Here is a 7,366-nt window from a genome sequence, read left to right as displayed (position 1 = left end):
CCTCTTCCTCTTTTTTTTGTTGTTTTGTTTTCTGTTATTATTTAATTTCCTTTTCTATTTTTAGTTTTACAAAATTACCACTAGTGCCCAAATTTGTATTAATCAACAAACTACTGTAAGATTAATTCTTAACCCATAATAAAATAGTTTTAGCATTTTATAAATTCGATAGGCATTTGTTTAATTGTTCTCACTACTGTTTTAATTGTTTTAGAGCCTTTAAACATTTTATCAAGGTTTAGTTTCTCCACCATAATTACTTACGATTTATTTGACACAACCCGAACATTTTAGTTTTAATATTTGAAAATTTTACTGTTTGCCTATATTTTAAATTTTGAATTTGAATCGTTTTGAACTAACTCGAGTTTATCAACAGTAACCGAGGTGACGTGGCACCATTAGCAGAGGTTTACTATAGCTTGATTATCCGGGTGTCACAAATCTCCTCCACTACAAGAAATCTCGTCCCGAGATTTAAGCGGTGGAGTAAGGGGGAAAGATCTGGTTCCTTAATTCTAACGAGTCTTCTCGGTCTTGCTTGCTCTTCTCGAAAAGGTCGATCCATTACGTTGATGTTTTCATTTCTCCGCTTCAGGTCATCATGGTGAAGTCGTCCTTTTCTTCGGGAACTCCAACGTACTTACGAATAGGTAAGGGGCAGCTTGGCTACGACAGAATGCTTATGAGGGAAACAATCTGGGGATAACCCATGAATGAGCATAAGATTATCTCTTGAGTTGAACATATAAAATACATCAAGAGTAAGGTACGGAGGTACCATGAGAAGTTTCAACCGGATAGGCAATGGTTCGACGTCTGAAACCAAGTGCGAAAGGGGTCCAAAGCAAAGAGATTAAGTATTGCGTCTGTTACGAAAATAGATCACTAGGAAGGTGGCACGTGAATTACATACTAGGCCACACGCGAGGAACAATCTTGGGAACAGGGGGTGTACAGGAGAGTTAGGTTTCGATCCTGGGACCTGTGGGTTATGGGCCCACCGTGTGGGTTAAAGTAAGAGGGAAGCGACATCTTGCATGGCCATGGTAGCAAGGCTTGTCGGGGAATAGCCTGCCAGTTATGTCGGCATCAACGTCGGTACCAAGGGCGAGGGACGAGGAGAACTATTTTCCTGCTCGTTGAACGAGGCGGACCAATAGGCAAGGTTCTCGTCCATAGGTGGCTACCGGAATGTCATCAACAATAGTAACAGGGTCTTACTGACAGAGTGGTACCACAAATTGCTTAGCTAAACAGGGAAATGCCACTGCTCAAATAAGTCAGATTACTGGAAATGTTTAAAATATACAATGGGAAGGATAATATGATTATCAGATTAAACAGATCAATGGAAAGGAAAATGTGTTTAAACACATATATCAGGGGTATACCCTTCCCAAGGACAAGCAGAGCATGATAACCATGACATGATATTAAGTAGAAAAGCCTCTAGGTGAGGGGAGAGAAATTTTTATGACATTATCCATACAACGATGTTGGGATAATTTGATTAAGAAAATTTAGCATTGTGCTTCAAGTGTTCTTATCGATGATAGGAGTACCACATACATGCTTCGAGATAGCACTGACATGGTCTTCAAGCAAAGGTCGGACTTCGGATACACGAAGGATCCATTAGGATAAACTTATAGAATAAGTCTTACGATTTCCTCATGGAAAAATGGATAACCTTACTAAAAGGAATCTATAACAATAGGGCCTCCGGCCAGGTGTGCTAGGCATGACATCACCTTATCGATTTAAAGGCCAATGTTATATCTCTTGGGAATATGTCCCAACCATCATATCTGATCGAGATCCAGTTCCGATGGGTGTAAGGATACCTCAGACTCGGGATGAGGAGAAGAGGTGCAACACATTGACGGGATGGTGTTGCAAGATTCTCGGGAAATGAACTATGAAGGCAAGTCACGAATCATGAGTTCACCATTTAACCAAGGAGAGGATGAAGGGGTGGCTGATGAACTCAGCGACAATTCATTGAGATTTCTAAAAGATGGATCTCCACAATTAGGTGAACAAGGGGATGACAATTGTCAGTTAAAAATGATACAACGAGGTATGCTCGAGGAAACATACCCATTTAAACATAGGTTGAAAGGTGCACCCGAAATATGGGCTGGGTCGCAAGAACAATGTTAAAATGGTGACTTAATGGTGAATTAGAATGAAACTATCGATCATTCACTTCAACCAATAGGGTTGCTAGAAGTTTTGAATTCACACCTCAAAGTTCAATTGCCGATATTCCGATTAGAATCGACACGGGGACCAAGAATTAATGGCGACGGCGAGAAGTATTACTATACCAAGAATTCTTAAGAGGTGGTGAAATTCTCACCACCTTCTTGAGATAAAAGATGGTAATGTTCCAAGGTAAAAAAGAACAATTGCTGGATAGCAGGGAACCCAAGGTATAACAGAAAACACGAACAAGTTTGTGTTGAACGGAAGGCAATAAAGTGGTCAAAGATAACACTAATCATCGGGGGCAAGGATAGTATTTCTCATCATGTATTCAATTGATACCCTGGAGGAACTCAGAATGTTGATCATGATCATGACAATTTTCGTCAAGAGGTTTCATGGAGATGTAATCGGTCGGCGATGACACCAAGTCAACGGAATGATGAAGCGAAAAGTTATTGAAACCATGGGTACGAAACAAACTCGAAATCAAGTTTGTTGTTCACGGACAAATGATATGACGAGGAAGATCGGCATAAGGTTATCTCATCGTCAAAAATTATGCTCCGGGAAGAAGGACCAGGTAGCATAGTTAAATTTTAGCACAAAATGATATAGCCGATCAGGCTAGGAATGACGTGATGGAGTATTAAACTTCTCAACCACAAAGTACTAGGAGTACTGAATCACAGGGGTGATTCGATTCACTAACTAGTGTTCTCGGTTGACGACAGCCCAGAACCCGTGGAGTGACTATGACGGGGAAAGGCACTACTTCATCAGAAATGCATAATATGTAGTGCAATCGGTTGATATCCTCGAGATACCAGGGGGGTAATACTCGAAGGTAGATCAAAACAGATGTGGCGGAGATGTATTGATTTATAGAAAGCAAGTACTTTAACTCGTCCGAGAAATGGGATCAAAGAAAGACAATATGGTCGAAACCACGATTGCAAAAGACCAAATCCCAGATATAATATGTACTTATAATAAGGGAATAATTAATTTAGGAGAAGCTTTTAACGATAAGATCTACATCGTGTCCATGGGCATGAACACAAAGTTCAAGGTCGACTCCCACTTCTTCAATGTATAACCTTCCATTCACTTCTCGCTTCGATAAAGGCATTAGTGTTGAAAGTTGTACCTGGTGAAATACCAGATGAGTATGACTCGTGAAAACTTCCGAGTTCACGCATATAAAGGAAGGCATAGGTTCAACCCGTCAGGGTATCGTGGAAACATATACCACAAGCTTCAATAGTAAATACCACCAGCTCGAAAGCAGAGCATGGTTGGCCAAGCAGATGATACAATTTACCAAGGCATTATGTATCAGGGAAAGAATTCACAAGGCGATTAAATATGAAGGACATTGTCGAATAATAATCCAACAAAAGATTTGACGGTCCATAGCGGAGCTGATGTGAGCACCGACACATAACCAGTTGAAGAAAGAATGCAACGGCATCAGATTATAGAACACCTGAATGATTCGAGTCTTAGCTATCAAGGAATTAAGATTTCCAAATCGAAGGATCGGAAGCAGACGCTCTGATCAAGGGTGGATAAGTTCAAGAGACTTAGGGGTACAATCGACGACAATTTGATTGGTTGAGAACCAGCTCACGTTTTAAATGACATCTGAGCCGGAAGGATGAATTCTATGATCTGAGTGAGGATTGCGAGCATTCGCAACATATTGAATCAATGGACTCAAAATGATATTAACAAATGTTGCCAATAAGATTACTATAATTATGGAATTAACCATAATGCAAGCAAACAAGAATTTCAACAACAATAGGTTGTTGAGGATCTTCGAATGGTATTTCAAAAGCTTTTGTGAAATACCAGAATCAACCAGGGATGAGCGGATACTCGATGAGTGTGAGAAATTATCCATAGGGGTATTCAGGTGGCAACGAACTGCAAGGCAGTAGCCACAAAGTATTTTCGGAACAATAGAGAGAATTTTCGATGTATCTTGTAATAACAAGAGCAGTTGGGAATAAAGGTAAGAACGACAAGTCTATGAATTTGTCCATAAAGATTTATCGGTGGTAGGGATCGCAATGGCGAAGGGAACAAGGGTCTCGGGAAAACATCAGAGAGTGTCTTCAGAATCTTCTGGTGCAGCAGGTGATCATCTGGCCTGAAGGGGCTCTCCGGGAGAAAGTGGTAACGAGAACCTAGAGTTAGATTTTAGCAAAATTATTTCACCCGAATAGAAGAGATGTCAGAGTCCCAGAGTATAGATCAAGGAGTAAAAGATACTAATACCACCCAATGGCGACGTGGGCCCAGGGGCCGCACAGCCAAGTTAGTAAAACAATTTTCATCAACTAGACTCTACTTCGGCCAAGGAGTGTGGAAGGGGGATTCCTACAGGCAGTCGGCTCTGATACCAACTTGTGACGCCCCCGATTCAATCGTACACTAATCATGCACGCAAATGTGTACGATCAAGAACAGGGACTCACGGGAAGATATCACAACACAACTCTACAAATAAAATAAGTCATACAAGCATCATAATACAAGCCAGGGGCCTCGAGGGCTCGAATACAAGTGCTCGATCATAGACGAGTCAGCGGAAGCAACAATATCTGAGTACAGACATAAGTTAAACAAGTTTGCCTTAAGAAGGCTAGCACAAACTGGGATACAGATCGAAAGAGGCGCAGGCCTCCTGCCTGGGATCCTCCTAACTACTCCTGGTCGTCGTCAGCTAGCTGCAAGTAGTAGTAGGCACCTCCAGTGTAGAAGGAGTCGTCGTCGACGGTGGCGTCTGGATCCTGGGCTCCAACATCTGGTTGCAACAACCAGGTAGAAGGGATAGGGGGAAAAGAAGGAGAAAGCAACCGTGAGTACTCATCCAAAGTACTCGCAAGCAAGGAGCTACACTACATATGCATGGATATATGTGTAAAGGGCCATATCAGTGGACTGAACTGTAGAATGCCAGAATGAGAGGGGGATAGCTAGTCTTATCGAAGACTACGCTTCTGGTCGCCTCCGTCTTGCACCATGTAGAAGAGAGTAGACTGAAGTCCTCCAAGTAGCATCGCATAGCATAATCCTACCCGGCGATCTCCTCCTCGATGCCCTGTTGGAGAGCCGTCACCGGGTTGTATCTGGCACTTGGAAGGGTGTGTTTTATTAAGTATCCGGTTCTAGTTGTCATAAGGTCATGGTACAACTCCGGGTCGTCCTTTTACCGAGGGACACGGCTATTCGAATAGATTAACTTCCCTGCAGGGGTGCACCACATAACCCAACACGCTTGATCCCATTTGGCCGGACACACTTTTCGGGGTCATGCCCGGCCGCGGGAGATCAACACGTCGCAGCCCCACCTAGACCAACAGAGAGGTCAGCACGCCGGTCTAAACCTAAGCGCGCAGGGGTCTGGGCCCATCGCCCTGAGCACACCTGCACGTTGCGTGCGCGGCCGGAAGCAGACCTAGCAACCTCCAGTACAACGGAAGTCACGTCAAGCGGTCCAATCTGGCGCGTGCCGCTCAGTCGCTGACGTCACGAAGGCTTCGGCTGATACCACGACGCCGGGATACCCATAACTACTCCCACGTAGATGGTTAGTGCGTATAGACCAAATGGCCAGACTCAGATCAAATACCCAGATCTCGTTAAGCGTGTTAAGTATCCGCGAACGCCGACCAGGGCCAGGCCACCTCTCTCCTAGGTGGTCTCAACCTGCCCTGGCGCTCCGCCTCAAAGTAACAGTCGGGGGCCGTCGGGAACCCAGGCCCACCTCTACCGGGATGGAGCCACCTGCCCCTTCAGCCCCCATCTCCGAACAGTATCACAGGTAATGTAACAGTGTATAGAATATAGTATATGCCCGTGATCACCCCGAGCGATCACGGCCCAGTAGTATAGCATGGCAGACGGACAAGAGTGTAGGGCCACTGATGGAACACTAGCATCCTATACTAAGCAGTAGGATAGCAGGTAAAGGTAACAACAGTAGTAGCAAGGATAGGCTATGCAGCAGTATAGGATTAACTGAAAGCAGTAACATGCTACACTACTCTAATGCAAGCAGTAGAGAAGAATAGGCGATATCTGGTGATCAAGGGGGGGGGGCTTGCCTGGTTGCTCAGACAAGAAGGAGGGGTCGTCATCAACGTAGTCGATCGGGGCACCAGCAGCGGCGTCGGTCTCGGTGTCTACCGAAAAGAAGTAACGGAGGGGGAACACAATAAATAACAGAGCAATCAAAGTATAACATGGCAATGCGCGTGCTAGAGGTGACCTAACGCGGTATGGGGTGATACCGGTGAAGGGGGAAAACATCCAGGAAAGTATCCCCGGTGTTTCGCGTTTTCGGGCAGAGGACCCGGAGGGGGAAAGTTGTGAGTTTGATATGTTAGGGGTGTGAGGCGGACGAACGGAGAGTGTATCCGAATTCGTCTCGTCGTTCTGAGCAACTTTCATGTTGAAAATAATTTAATCCGAGTTACGGATTAACAGATATGATTTTCTAAAGATTTTATTAATTTCTGGAATTTTAGTTAATTGTTTAATTTAATTCGAAATTAGATATATGACATCAGCATGATGTCATGCTGACGTCAGCAGTCAACAGGGTTGACTGGTCAACCTGACCAGTGGGTCCCACTGGTCAGTGACACATTTTATTTAAACAATTTAATTAACGTAATTAGTATTAATTAGGGGGTGGGCCCCACTGTCATACTATATAATAAGCTAATTAACTAACCAGGTTAATTAGATAACTAATGTTTAATTAGTTTAATTATTTGATTAGTTTAATCAATCAAAATTAATTAAGTTAATTATTTCTTTAATTAATTAATTAATTATATTTTATTATATATATATATATATATTTTTTTTTAATTCCTTTTTTTTATAAACGTTCTGGGGCAGGGGCCCACATGTCATAGGCGAGAGGGGCCATAGCGGGTTACGGGCGCTGGGCGCTGGGTCACGGGCGTGCGGTTTTCGCCCGAACGGCGAGCGGCGCGGGGCTAGCGGCAGGGAGGTGGCGACGGGCAGCAGTGGAGGCGGGGCGGCGCTAAGCAGCGGCGGTGGCGGCAGGTGTAGCGGCAGGAGCGGCCAGAAGGAGCTGCGGGCTCCGGCGGCAAGCTACGTGGGGCGGCAC

The sequence above is a fragment of the Triticum aestivum genome, chromosome 2A (genome assembly GCF_018294505.1).
Source record: "Triticum aestivum cultivar Chinese Spring chromosome 2A, IWGSC CS RefSeq v2.1, whole genome shotgun sequence".
Lineage (NCBI taxonomy): Eukaryota > Viridiplantae > Streptophyta > Magnoliopsida > Poales > Poaceae > Triticum > Triticum aestivum.
Note: the sequence above shows the minus strand (reverse complement) of the source record.